A 14,896-nucleotide genomic window follows, 5' to 3' on the forward strand; every position below is an offset into this window, starting at 1 on the left:
CAGACCACAGTCCCAGTTAAACACGTCTGGCGCCACAATTCCGGTTTCTGTAGACGTTTCTGCCATGTGACGCAATTAAGAATAAGCGATCTGAATCTTTATTTTTGCTTGTATTCAGTATATAGGACACACGAGTCGAAATGCCAACATATGTTTGTTCGGTTTTCGGGTCAGTAATGCCGAGATTTGCTTCTAATTCGATTAATGCGTTTTGACGAGCCTATTCTTATTCCCATCGACTGCGAAGGCAAACTATTCGTAATATATGACAAGAACAGCGAGTCTAGAGCCTCGAGCGTTGAAACGGTTTCGCAACACGTCTTCTCTGGGCATATGCACTTTCTTATATTACTTTTGTTTTAAATTCCGCGTGAAGAAAAAGAAACAGCTCAGTTTGTGTATTACTAGCGTGACGCCAAGCCCATGGGTCGCCATGGCGGTAGGCAGGTCGGAGAGAGACGCCTTCATAATCTCTCCGGTTTGCGCATTCAGTGCTCTGTGCGTCACCGACACGCGCTTTCGCAAAGCCGAGAAAAATAAAGGTCACTGTTAGCAAGACACCGAACATGACAACGGCCTCTGGCATGTGGCGTACGTACCGATCCCTTTATAAAGTGCGCAGGCGCCATTCCCGCAGGACCGCATGAATAACTAAAGCGGCTGGCGACTCGGGTACGCAAGCTTCCCCAGCCGCGTTTTCTTTCCCCTGCTACTCTCGTTCGTTCCCTTTCTCCCGGCAGCTACGGTTGCTTTCATGGCAGTTCGTTATAGTTCAACCCCTTTTCCCGTTCCACAGACACTTCCTGTTTCTTTTCTCCTACAGATTCCATGCGATATGCGAGCATTGTGCAAACACTGCTTATTAAACTTGCTTCGACACCAACCAATGGCACAACAACCCCCTCGCCTCGTGTGAGTTAGAGAGACCTCCCACTGTGCCCCTTGCATTTATAAAGCCTGCTTTGAATTTATCCAGAACCCATGCGCGTGAAGCGGGGGCATGACGGAAGGCGTAAGGTGCACTCACGCTTTAGCATGTCTATTAGAGGCCGCTCGAGCTTTATTGTGGTATCACCAACCACGTTGTCTGGCAAACAAATGTTCACATAGCATATTTTTGTAGCGGAGAAAGGTGAGGAAGGTACCGAACAATTGGTTTTGGTACAGAAAGTGAATTATGTGCTTCTAAGGCACTTCTTCTCCCACAGTATCAAGTCAGTAAGAGAGATAGAGAATCAAGCTACATGTAACAGTGGAAAAAAAATGACGAGAGTTCGTGTGCAATATGTCATGTTACCAATGCGCACCTTCTTAGAAAGTGATGTCTTTTTCTCACATCCCGTTTAAAAAATGCGCTGAAAAGGCAGTACAATATATTAGCAAGTCATGAACTGCTTTGAGTAAAAATGCGGTCACGGAATGATCGTATTCTGTAAATCCGGGATCCAAGCGTCAAATCTGGCGGAAATACCATGGTCTTCATGATGTGCAATAAGAGATGCGCGTATTACATCTCTTGCTGTTATGGCAGTAAGAACACAAACTTGATCGAATCACGTGTTCCGCAACCGTGCATCGCGCACACCCTGGGCAATGAGAGGTTAATAAATTGCAAGCTTTTTTTTTTTTTTTCAAGTCGGAAGTTTAAAGTTAGCGCGCATCAACGCCACTCGGAATCGTTTCTAAAGATTTCACTTACCTCGCAGTTGATTCCGTGCAAGTGATGTAAAACTTGCACATTATAATAGTAATACCCATCAATTAGGTTAATGAAAAAAAATTAAAAAATGCAGAAAAAGGTTTATGTCAGCCACGGCAACTGAAATTGCGCTCGCCATCACCCAAGTTTAGGTGGCGGAAACAGAATGAATAGATATAGTAGAATGAAGGAAAACAGGGAGATGATATGGGGACAGGACCGCATAAGGGTATGGCAATAATTATAATAAGAAATGTCTACAAAAGAGCATGATGGTCTTCCCTAATTGTCTTAGCACTGCACATTTCGTCATTACAGGCGGCAGTGCACTGGTTGCTTAGCGCATGCAAGTCCCGGTGCGTGGGAGGTAAACGTAACACCCCCCCCCCCCCCCCCCCCCACGCCGCTTTTCCTTCGTGCAGCCGGCACCTGCTCTATTCTTTTTTCTTTTGTTGCGCCGAGGGCTATCAGACAGGGGTCGCGCGCGAGATTGCAAGACCTCAGGACAGCCGGCGCTGCGCAAGCTAAAGGCTATATACGCATAGCCCATGCTCGAACCGTGTTCTGCCATGAGAGAAGGAAGACAAACGAAAGCTTTATTTGGGCAGATAGTTATAGTGGACTGGGTTACGTTGCCCTACTAGATGGCCAGAATGTCAAGCCTACTGGCGACCTCACAGGTGCGATTGAGAGTCCGATGTTGTACGTCCGGGCACGAATTGCGCAGCAGCGTCTCCTAGTAGTCTGTAAGCAGGATTTTCCCTAATTCTGGGGTTGCAGGGTCTCCTTGCATCTCCGGGAGTAATGATTATGAGTATTCTCATCTCGCAGTGTGAATTGTAGGCAAAATATTTTAGGGGACATATGGGAGATAACTCTTCGGTTAGGGAAATAGTTTGTTTTCACTCACCTTCAAGTGAATCCCCACTCTTTAATAAGTCTCTTGTGCGGGGCGGAAACCACCTTTGTAATGACGAGTCATGAAATGATAGAAGAAAAGATAATTAATCGTACGCACGCGGTACACCGTGCAGAGCAGTAGTTGTGAGACGGCTGGCTATGAAAGTCAAAACACATGCGGTGCGTCAAAAAACCAACAGATTGCTGAGCATGTAGCACTTCAATACCGTCTGTTCTAGGGACACCCTGAGCCTCACATGAGTTCACATACGGCTACGCGCACTGCATTGCACACACAGGAGCGCCGTAAGGTTTTCCGGAATTAAATCAACCCTCTATATACTGCTAGCTATTCTAGACATTGGACGTACAAAATTTGGCCACATATCGAAAACGTTTAAACAAGTGGAATAAATAGATATATAGTGGGACAGGTAATAACTATCCGTCTCCTTGCCTAGTTATATTTCCCGCACCAAATAGTTGCTGTGTCCTAACTGTCAGAAATAAAGGGATTGGCAGAAGTGGAGACACCTTAATAAAGGAGCCAAAATAGTCCCTCTCAACGGAGGGACTCCGCAACTCTTCCGCACGCTGCTGTGTGAAAATTTGCCTTGTCTTTATTTAGCCGTTTTCACTCCACATTTGGCTTGGCGCGCAAAACTCACGCACGCCGACTATGTGCAATGGCAGGAATTAAAGCGATGGCAGAAATTCAAAAAAGTAAGCTGAATACAATGGAATAACTTCTTGCCCTGCGAAATTGCAACCAATTCTTGTTCACACAGCTGTCCTATACACTACAACGTCCGATATTTATTACGCACTCTTGCAGGCACACACCCAGAAAGTTTGTAGACTTTGGGAAAGTGTTTATCAACACAACGTTTTTTTTTTTTTTCGCATTGCATATAATTTTAATATAACAAAAGGCACATGTGCAGATCTCCCCCAAACATTATGTTCCTGTCTAAAAAAAAAATAAAAAACACCAAATCGCTTTTTTCTGAGAGTCTTAATCGTTTCGTTCAGAACCAAACCTCTGCTACGCATTGAAAGTTTAGACTATTTTATCAACACATTAATGCAAGGTTACCTAAAATAGCCCCCACTTGCACACATTATCCTCAAAAATGGGCCCATTGTTGTGTAATGCAGTTTTATCTACTCATTGTAAACGCAACACAAACTTAAGTAAATCGGCCCTGTAGGATGGAGGATGCCAAGCTATAAAATTAGAATGATGCCACATGCGCGGATGAGACTCCCCTGAAAAATTGTTTCCAATCTGTCATCGCTTAAATTGAAATGATGTGCCAAGAGGGCATCGAACTTCACATTTAGTTTTCCGTTCACACATTCTAAGTAGAAAATGTAAAGTTGAAACATTCACTTTATGAGGCGTCCTGCTGCTTCAGCACAGTTGCTGCCACATACATAAAAGCTTTGGTCTCTAGCGGCCGGGAGACATTCTTTCATAAGAAGTTCTGCAGTATTCCACAGTAGTAGCATTAATCCAAAATTCAATTATCTGCATCCAATTTCCTGAAAACTCTGTCAATAATACCACTTGTGGAAGTAATTCTGTACGCCGAGTAACTCTTTCATCCTTCGGGGGTTGAATGCTTCGTTGTTTCGCTAACATCCTCCTAAAAAGCTTCGCTGTGTTAGACTGACTACGTCCATCATGCGAGGTATAGGGCACCCATGCAATACCTGAACACGAAAGAGCGTAGTTCGCTTAGAACTTTTGTGTACGCGGGGTCCGTCCACTCAGCCCCCATTCATAGCTCAGGTGAACACGCCGAAATAAAGGAAAGCACAATAAAAACAGGCGGTCAGGAGAACAAATGAAGAGAGGCTGGATAGTAGGGAGGGAAACTGCTGCTCCGTAGAAGGCATTGGCTCTCGTCCCAGACAAGGCCAAGTATGAGGAGTAACGATGCCCAGCAGCCACAACAGACGAGGTCAAAGCTTGGCCAACCTCCCAGGATTATTGCTTCCCTTCAGCAAAACAGAGTGAACCGGAAGAGGGTGGCGTGCGATGCGCCCAAGGAAACGAGGCTTGCGAGGGAGATGGTCGGGCAAGAGACGGCTGATTTGCCCTCGGGAAACCTTGCGCTGAGAGGAAAGAATAAAGAGGCCTTTCTTCTCATTCACGCCCACCCCCTCCCAGAACAGGGGCTGTCGTTCCTCCCTTGAGAGGAAAGACTAATGCCAGCTGATTGCAGTCCGGAAGCTCAGGAAATATTTTATCTGCTTGGTTAATGTTTCAGCAAGGACAACAAGATTGCTCGCGCAGAGGTGATTGTTAGCTAGCGTGAGCCAAGCAAAAATATTGTGCTCGTTTTGTTGCTGTTCTCTTCGCTTTGTACCGGCGGTCCTTAATGAAACATCTTAATGCTACTGAGTTGGTTTCACCTTCAAACAGAGGTTGGAAGTTAGTATCGCGGTCAACACTATTTCATTTTGAAGACTGGAGGAGCCCTTCACTAAACGTTTTGTTTAAGTCCCAAGCATACTCTACATGCGGCAGTATTATCCGGTCTTTTACTCTTTAGTGACTTGAACATATCTTGGTTAAAATATGCAGATGTATTACAGGGTTAAAGCTAGTTTAACGTGCAAAAGCACTACTTTGGTGAAATTTATTCTGTTAAATGGTAACTATAAATGGTCTCACTTTCTTCCCTCCATCACCTGGCAAAAGGCATGTTCGTGAGGAGGATAGTGTTGTACAGGGTTGCTGAAAGTAAGTAGGCACGTCTTGGAGTTGAGTGCACATGCGCCAGATTTTCAAGCTGGTTCGGGTGAAGGTGGTGAGCAGTCAATTCACGATGCACAGACCTCTGTTTGCTTCGAACAGGCAAAGCAAGTGCATTAGCTTGACCTTGTAAGCATGTTTCGTGCACTGTATTAGGGAAAATTGCATTGATTTGCTGTCTTGCTTGTACTCGTGTATATTTTATGTTCATGTTTTTGCGCTTTATGCTTTTCTGTTTTCTTTTGGAATTATTGCCCCTCCTGCCAGCACCCTTCACTGGGTCTGCAGTATGTATAAATAAATAAATAAACAACGGAGCACACGTTAAAATGGCTGGAACAGCGCTACGCGCTGAAGTTTTACGTTAATCTGAGGCAATTTTCTACAGAAACACGTTAAAAATTGTCGAGAGAGCGCACGGCGCCGATGCAATGTGCAGGTCGCAATTGTTGAAATGGTGCAGTGGTAAGACACTCGACTACTCTGCCGGAGTACCCGGGTTCGATCCCGACCACGGCGGCAGAGTTTCGATGGAGGCGAAACGAAGAGGCGTCCGTGTGCTGTGCAATGTCAGCGCACGTTAAAGATCCCCAGGTGGTCGAAATTACTCTGTAGCCCTCCAATACGGCTCCCCTTTCTCTCTTTCCACTTTCAGTCGCACCTTGCTCCCTTCCCTTACGGCGCAGTTCAGGCGTTCACAGCTACAAGTGTGACAGATACTGCGCATTTCCCTTCCTGTGAACCAAATATATTTTCATTTCCAGATGTTAGTAAAGGTGCCCACGAGGGGCAACGGTCCGAGCCTCCATCGGTGATGGTTAGGGAACTAGTATCGATTGTGTGCATGCTTTAATGAACACTGATTAGCCTTTAGCTGTTCGTATCAATGCCTTATCCGTATCGATGCATAATCTCGAAATCTTGTGCAATCATTGGGGTGCTCAGAAGCCGAAAACTCGCAACCAACATAACGCATAATGGCTGCATGCTGCCTTGATAATGTCGTACGTGTCTTGGTAGAGAATTTCCTCATTTAGCGCAAAACTTCACCGCGTACTACTGTTCAAACGTTTACTCCATTGCTTCCTTAACGCAGTGACGAAATATAGGTGCATGCTAACGCACATCTGCTTGCTTCGCCTGTTAGAAGCAAACAGCTCATAGTTTTCTGAAACCGACTTCGCAAACAAGCCTATGCGCACTAAGTGTCGTGTATTGTCTCCTTAGTTTCAGGATGGGCCCTATACATACTGAAGGTGCCCGCAGCGAAGCAGATAAAAAGCCCCCACCAACCCCGGCAGCGTGTAAAACATGGCATCTAAGGGTTCTGGAAGGCTCGATTCGGATATCACCTTTTCACCTTATCTAGAAGCTAGTCAGCAGCGCCTGCCAAATTGAAAAAGAAGGTAGTAACGAGCCGTTCCGACCTCATGTTGCATCAAAAGTTCGGCGCAGGCAGTCTGCAGATCTCGTTCTTTGGTCTTTGTTTCTTCAATCAGCATATCTCAAATATGCGGGGACGAGGATGCATCCGGCAAATATAACTATTTCATGTCATTTCTTTACTTGCCCAGAAAACATCCTAGACGGGTCCCGCGACTAAAAGCTGTTATAACAGCTTGACGAAGCCGTGGAGCCCTATCGCTTGGCAGATGACGCTCTAAATTTCGCTCTAAATCGCGGCACTAGCTTTTGTTTTCGTGTAAGGCCTTTATCGTCTCAAATTGAACTTTAGGTGGTCTATGAGGTAAGAGAAGGTATTAAGAAATGTCGACCAGATGTGGCTCTTGAATGTTTGTTATCATAGTTGGGCAGTATATATTCGGTCCGAGTTCGAAAAAACGTGCAATTCGCAGAACCCTACTCGTTAGAAGCGACGCTATGAAGTCATGCTTTCGGAATCACTCTCGATAGCCCTCTGCAATCAACTCCGAAATGGTGCCGTTTATAGTAAAAGAAAAAATAGTTACAAGATTGGAAAGTGTTTCCTCCTCCTTCTCTTCCACATCTTCCCTTTACCTCTTCTGTATACCACTTCTACCTCTTCCTTGCATGTTTCTAGATTTCTTACGATATCATTTCTTTCCTTGCATCGGCATCTCAGGACTCCTCTCCTCGACCGGCAAGAACGAAGACCTAACTAACCGAAAGGGGAAATTATGTCCACGTCAAAACCTATTGTTACATCCTAACGAGGGAAAGTATGTCGACGTCAGAACTTATTTCGAAGTCTCGGGGACATATCTCGCGAGATCTCGCGAACGCAGGATTTTAATCGTGAGCATATAAAGGCGCCTTAGATGACAGCGGTTAGCCATAGCCAAGCGCACGTCTTAAGTGAAAAAGCTAGAAGTCATTTCATACTAAGTTGGCTTCGTGAGCCATATAAGGCTTAACTACGCCTCATCAAGCTTCCCTGCGATTAAAATTGTGTAATACTGTGGATATTGTCAGATAGTAATGTACTGCTGTAAAGTGACTTGACATAGATTTAGGCATAGCTAGACTAATTAAGCTTGACTAAAACCTAGCATGTCAATTAAGATTAGGAAGCAGTAATCACGTAAATGTGAGTTCATACTTCCGATTTTATTTTTGAGCTGTGATTCGCAGAGGTTTATTGATTATGATTAGGCCTAATTACCATTGAAATTGACAACGTTCACAACCATAGTGCTCAAGGTAATTATGGTCGCTTATAGCAAGCCTAGCGTAAATATTTATAGCAAAGTCGGGCTTGGTTGCTGCTATAGCAACCCATTGTTAGGCAAACTGAATCCGGGAATCGGCAAAGTCCATCACGCTAGGGTAGAAGGGCTTTCGCAGTAAAGCTGGGATTTCTGACCAGATTACAGATCAACGATGTTTAGGGCTGCTAATTGTGCTGTATCACAAATATTCCTTAATGGCTCTGAGCAATGTCCGCAGAAAGTGTGCGCAGAAATGGCGCGAAATGTGTTCGGGAGATCCCGCGGGATATAATCGGCGCTTTGTGTCTAACCTTCAGGAAAAGCAAATCATCCTACACCTGGAATAGAAATACTCCTCCGACCATGGATCGAGCGCGTTAAACGACCACGTGAGAAGCATTTTTTTTTCTCTTTGTCTAGCTTTCCAGCCATCTACATGGCAATATAGAGACGCGACGACGACACCTTCACCCATGTCTCCAGGAGGAAGCGTGGCGCACGCCATCTGCTGCCAGCTATGAAGGCCAAGCGTCGCAACGAGCGCGCGCCATCGCAGCTATAGTGGAGCTACGCATCTCGAATCCGCTGTCCTGCACTCTGCGATAGGCAGGGTTCTGTCAAATAAACATTATAGATGAACCAGCCAAAAAGGCTTTCGCCTTATCGCTCGTAAGAAGTCTTAAGCGCCTCGAGGGTGTATTTTTTTTTCCCCATGCGGCGCAGCGGCTCTCGTGCGGGAGACCATTGACAGTTTGGAGATGCGCTGTTGTAGTAAGTTCGAATAACGGAAGCAGGCAAATAATGGGGCATGATCAGCAGGCAATACACGTGGCAGTTATGGAGTGTGCAGTGTGCAGCTACCATTAAATTTATAAACTATTGCTCAACGCACGGCGCTTGCGACTGGTGGAAAATTGTAGAAAACCTTGCTCAGCACGTTCAGCCGATCTTATAATGGAGCTTGATGCAGGCGCTCTTGCCATGACTATGTTGTTGTTGGGCCCAAGAATCATATTAATTTGCGAAAATGGAGGCTGATACCATCGGGCTTCCTGAAACACCTCTCGATAGCTTGCGCCACTTTCAAAAGTTTTTCTTTTTTGATGGTAACATCTTTCTCGCTATACATTGCATGTTTGCTCATTTCTGATGAGAAGATAGACTACGAATTTTTATATTGGATTTTCATTGAGCTTGAGCGCACTGGGCTGGGGACTGATATTTTCTACCTCGGCTTGTCTGTGCACAAACTCTTCCTTTCTTTCTTTGTTAAAGCTTCAAAGAGAGCAGCCTTGAGGATTCGTCGGTTTTTCGCGTCCTTATGTTTTCTACTTACCATGCTGGAATGGTGCTGCTTTTCTATTCGAATAATGTATAGTTATTGTAAAATTCTCTTCAATTTATTTTGCTTACCTGAATAATGTATAACTGTTGTGCAATTCTATTCGAATAACTCGTATATTTAACGAAATAATTTGGTTTGATTTGGTTTAGTTTGTGTGGCTTAACGTCGTCCCAAAGCGACTGAATGCATGACAAACTGCCATAGTGGAGGGCTCCGGAAATTTGATCGCCTGGGAATCTTTATCGTACGCTGACATCGCACAGCACACTGGCGCCTAGCTTTTCGCCTTCATTTAAAAGCGGCTGCCGAGGCCCGAATTCGATCCCGCATTTTTGGGCACAGAAGTCGAGCGCCCTAACGGCTGCACCACCGCGGCGGAGAGATATAATTTGTAGGAGTAGGTTACTTATATGTGCAGGATCTAATATTACATCTGTTTCCATCAAATCAGCCTCCGTTGATATCATTTCGGTTTTGTCGATATAAAAAAAAAGCTTCTCTTACTTGCTATTTTTTTGCGCTAATCGAAATTCTCTCCCCCCTCCCCCCCCCCCCCCCAAACACGTTGGCAAAATAGACACCATGTCAGCAGCCCGATTTAATTGCTACATTTGTGTTTAATCAAAGGCTGCACGGCATAACAGTCAATAAAGGCCTTCAGAACCAGAAAAACACCCTAGCCTAGCAGTTTGCTACTAAACAATACACAAGCACGCAACCACGCCTGCTTCGTATCTCTCGTAAGCGAAGCAAATGCAATAGTCGATTAGAGCCTCCGCTCAGCGAGTAGGCCTCGTTTTGCGCTTCCATATAACTGATGATCTTACCGCCTTGTGTGAATATTCAATATATAGCATTAAACAGAACCTAAGTCGCTAGCAATGTCATGCGTGCAAGGCGTATCCCGTTGCCCTATGCTTGGGCCGCGCTTGCTATATGCCAGTTAATACAGCCAGAATCTATGCACAGTGACCTACGTCTTTTCCGATATCGCGTGATCCCAAGGGAACACGAATAAATCTTCCGACTGTATGCCTAAATACCTTTATGACACCGCAATTGTGCCCGTAATAGGCATGAAGGAGACGTGATGTCCCCTGAGAGGCTTTAATAATCATATCAGCCACAATACTGACTACCATATATCTTCAGGACAGCCAACTTAGCTTTCTATCTTCCTCCCCCTCTTTTCTGTGAAAGATTACCCATAAAGCTAGAGCCTTGGGTTCAGCATTTGGCTTTTAGCGCGTGATATCATCTCAAGGTGTAATGCCGTAATTGTGCGACGAATCTCTGATTAAGGAGTCTACTTATTGCCTTCTGGTCCCGAGAACGCGTTTCCCAGAGGGAACATTTCGCGTGTTGAATTCTATCCACAAACTCCACAACTACGCGTTCTCCATAAGCGATAAATATTGGATATTAAACGTGTGCGCGTCGGACTCGTAGTTTTGGTTCGCTGCAGCACACGATGCTCGCTGTTCTAACGTTCACGGTTCGGTGCATTCGGTTAACATGCCAGTTCTATTTGAGTAATTAATCGGAGGAGGTGGTTGGCGCATACGCTTTCACGCGTAAAGCTCTCCAATGAGTGCTTTAATTTTCGCTAATATTATGATGTAGTTTTAATTGTTGTTATAAATAAGAAGAATAAATAAGAAAGTAGAATAAATCGAGAAGTCCATAGCCATATCATTTATTCGCAAAGAAATGCGAAGATAAAGAAATGCGATTATGAAGGTACCCGTATCGCTCGCGTGCGTTAGTCGTAATGTTGCAGCACTGCCTCTAACAAACTTGTAACATCGTTATTCTCTTTTTATCTTTAAGGACGCTATTTCGCATTTGAAAACAAATTCCTACTGATTATCAGTCGTTTTGCGAATTGAGCTTCAAAGTCAGAGCACTTAATGCACTGCCACAAGTCTGTTGCTTTTTTTTACCCCCATCGGAATATCACTTCGAAGCACTGTGATACCGCATAAGCAATAACTGAGGTGTTGCTACTGGTGGTATTCATCCCCTGCTGGCACCACGTGCCTCCGACAACAAATCATGTTGTTCTTCATGTAGAGCCGGTTTAAACAGCCATTTTCCTGCAGAACAGCAAACAGCGATCATTAAACATACACGCAATAATGTTAATTCACAGTAAACAACAAACAATCTATATTTGACTATACATGTACCATACTCGGAGCCCGATACAAGTGGTCCATTTAAATCGGTCTTGGGTGACGACAAGCACTTTCTAACATTTGTGCGCTCAAGCGTTCTTGAGGTCGATTGAACAAGATTTTAAGGCCTCACTTCTGAGCACAGTGCCGCGAATTATTCAAATCTTTATTGTTATTTTTTGACAGCCGCCGGCATGCGGTCTTATCACTGTGATTATAGCGCACGAATTGATTCTGTATTACTTGTTTATTCATGCTCGTTGTCGCAAGACGCAACTTTATCATTTTCTTTTCCGTGCAAGGTGCTCCGAAATTTATCTCGAATGATTCCAGCCACTCGCATCTGTTTATATAATGTTCCGGGTTAAGCTAGTCCCTGTTTTCGGCTTTATCAAGATGTTTCTTCGCCGTCTTTAAATTGAGTGTTTAGGGGGGCGACAGGGTGTTAGTAACTCGACGACCAGTGCGCATATTTGCTGCTATCGCCGCCGCCGAGTTGTTCAATTAATTTAGGTGCGCAAGTCAGTTCAATAAATGGTTGATTTCCGCGCCGCTACGCCTGTGTGTTCTTTTCTGTCACCACTAAGTGACAATACAGTCCTGAATCGATTGCCAGCAATCTGTAGCCGTTTTTTAGCGAAGGACAGCACTGACCTTGCGGAGAGTATAGAACTTTATTGGGAAAATATGAAGGGATATTTTTAACTGCGCCTGTTTGCGATGCATTAAGGTAGTTCCTCCTGCGCGCAGGTTTGCCAAAGCTGTGACCGTCACTTAGCAGGAGATGTCGAGAAATGTGCTTACCCGGCAGCGAGATGTGCTGACAGTAGATGCGCCTCAACAGCGTATACCTTTTGGCACAAAAATACAGCATTTCACTGTACACTGTGCACTTATTTGGCGTACATTCCGCGATTACAATATATATTTTATAATTGGGAGGCTATCCTCCGCTATCGCGCGCTATTCTATTTATGTGATGCACGTTGCTAGTGTTGCGTTGTGCGCTCTCCGCACTCTCTCTCTGAAATCGTGTTGCACGATAGCCCGCTCGGCCTTAAAGGCCATAGCAGCAGCTTACGTAAAACGTTGATATTAACCATTGATTCTGATAAACACGTTCTACAGCGGGTTTCAGCTGTGGTTTACGCACATATTACTTGATTGGACGACATACTTGTGCATTGGCATTGAGACCGCACTTCGGAATTTCGAAAATGTTTACTTGTCTGGCGTTTCATTTTAACAAACGTGCCTCTGTCAGGCGGCAGTTCGCAAGTGGCATGGGTTGGTACTGAGTGGTTGTCTATTTGTAAGACGTCCCGAGACCAAGTAATTATGCCATTTGTGAAGTGACACCCCAGGAAGCACTTTTGAGATGTACATCGAACACACCTAGAACCTTAAATCTCGACTCAGACACGCTACTCATAGGCCACGCGGGCATGTTCGTAGGATTTTGGCACTGCTCCGATGCCTCAGAGCGTCGGGCTTTCGCAACAGGCTATGACTTTACAGTGCGTGTTGCGCCTAGTGACTTCTTTTAGCATTTTAGTCCCTTTTATATCTATTCATTCATTTTTTTCTAGTGCAGGGTAGCTAGCCGGCGTCTTAGCCGATTGACCTCCCCGCCTTTCCTGTTTCTTTCTTTCTCCTCATCCTTGATGAATGCAGAGATTTTATCTCTACTGAGTGGCCCTTCACACAATACGCAAGATTAAGACTACATGGTTAAGGGTATATGCAAACCCAAACCGAGACCGAGGTTTAAACCGAAGAACTACTAACGCTCCAAATTCACATTTGAGCTAACGGCGGGTAACAGAAGAGACATCTGGGCGAGTTGGTACCTTGACATGATGAAAAAACATGATGTTTTTTCATTATGTAACGGCGGGTAATCGACCATCATTTTTTATCCGCCTACAGCGGAGCATTCTCTTTTTGAACTCGACATTTTAAGAATTTTCTTCGAAGCCTCGAGCATAGTTTTTAGAAACTTAGGTAATATCGGCCACATCTGAGAACTGTACGGAACTGACTGGCTAGTCTATTTTACGTGTGCAAGTAAGCATCACTTTTCCAAATCAATATAGACGAATGTACCACATATGGAAAGCATGCTTTAGAAGGCTCTCCGGTGGTGGCTGTCAGTTATTGATTCTCTGGCGTTGTAGCATGTTTTACTAACGGAGACCGCTGCTAATTCTTTCTTGCGAAAACAACTTTAGATAATAAATAAAACAAACAATTCAGCATAAAAATGGTTCTTCTCGGAAACAAGGCACTATTTTTGTCAGCGTGAAAGTGTGCTGCGCGCGTGAATTGCACAAACCTTTCAGTCACTCATCTCTTTTTTACAAAGAGAGGAATCTAAATAAATACACAAAAATATTCTCATTTTTTTCTCAATAGTGGAGCATAATATATATCTAAAGAGAGTGTCCGACTGAGAAAAAGAGAGAGTGAGAAAAAATCATAGGTTAAGTCAGTGGCAAAATGTGCCCCTGTAAAGAAGAATATTTCATCCTTCCCGAGCAGCTTGTTGTGAAACTTCAGACCAAAGTCCTTTCCGCGACTTGCTGATTTCAGCTTAACATTTTTGAAAGCAAGTTACTGACCTGAAAAACTAAGGTAAAAAGCGAGGCCTCGTCTCCGACTATATTAAAAAAAAAAAAGAAGAGTAAGTAGGTTGAACGTAATGCTGTGCGCCATTGCGTTACGCAGGCCGGCGTTCATGGTGACGAGAGAGAGAAGCCTGTGATTGTACAAAACATGTTCCCAAAACTTCTTTCACCAAATCTGTCGCAAACTTTTCTAGGCTAGCTGGCTCTACGCTAGACATCCCAAAGCGAGAAAGTAGACAAGTACGTGAGCAAACAACGCGAAAGAACTTCAAGTTTCCGAGCTTCTTGCAATATCTGCGGCCCCTCGCGAGATCGGGGAGTGCACTCAAGAGGAGCGAAGTTTAAGAGCGTTGTGCAACAGAAGTAGACACCTGCGTTCACGCATATGTGGCCTGGACGTTTGATCGAGTTTTTCCCGAATGCAGCAAATTTGGTGCACTATTTTTATTTAAATGTTTTCGCACCTGCTGCTGCAGTAATGTCGTTGCACGGAAAAAGAAATCTGGCGAACGACGCAAATATTTATATGTCGGAAATGTGCAGTCCTCAAGACGAAAGCATCGGGATGTGAATCGAAGCTTGGTTTTCGTTTTCAGATATATTTTGCGCCAAATATATTTGTTGTCTTTTACACAAGCTGTGCAAAAGAATATTTTCTTTCAGAGTATTTTCATAAAATGAAATGTACAACGTT

The 14,896-nt window shown here is 44.4% G+C and overlaps 1 protein-coding gene across 1 annotated transcript in view; it reads left to right on the forward strand.

The window, feature by feature from the left end:
- LOC146190512 (cell adhesion molecule Dscam1-like) overlaps positions 1 to 14,896 on the forward strand; it is a 140,724-nt gene that overhangs the window by 56,338 nt on the left and 69,490 nt on the right. The gene's annotated exons all lie outside the window — the stretch shown is intronic.

This window comes from Amblyomma maculatum, chromosome 4, assembly GCF_055883805.1.
Source record: "Amblyomma maculatum isolate TAMU_Amacu chromosome 4, ASM5588380v1, whole genome shotgun sequence".
NCBI classification, from domain to species: domain Eukaryota; kingdom Metazoa; phylum Arthropoda; class Arachnida; order Ixodida; family Ixodidae; genus Amblyomma; species Amblyomma maculatum.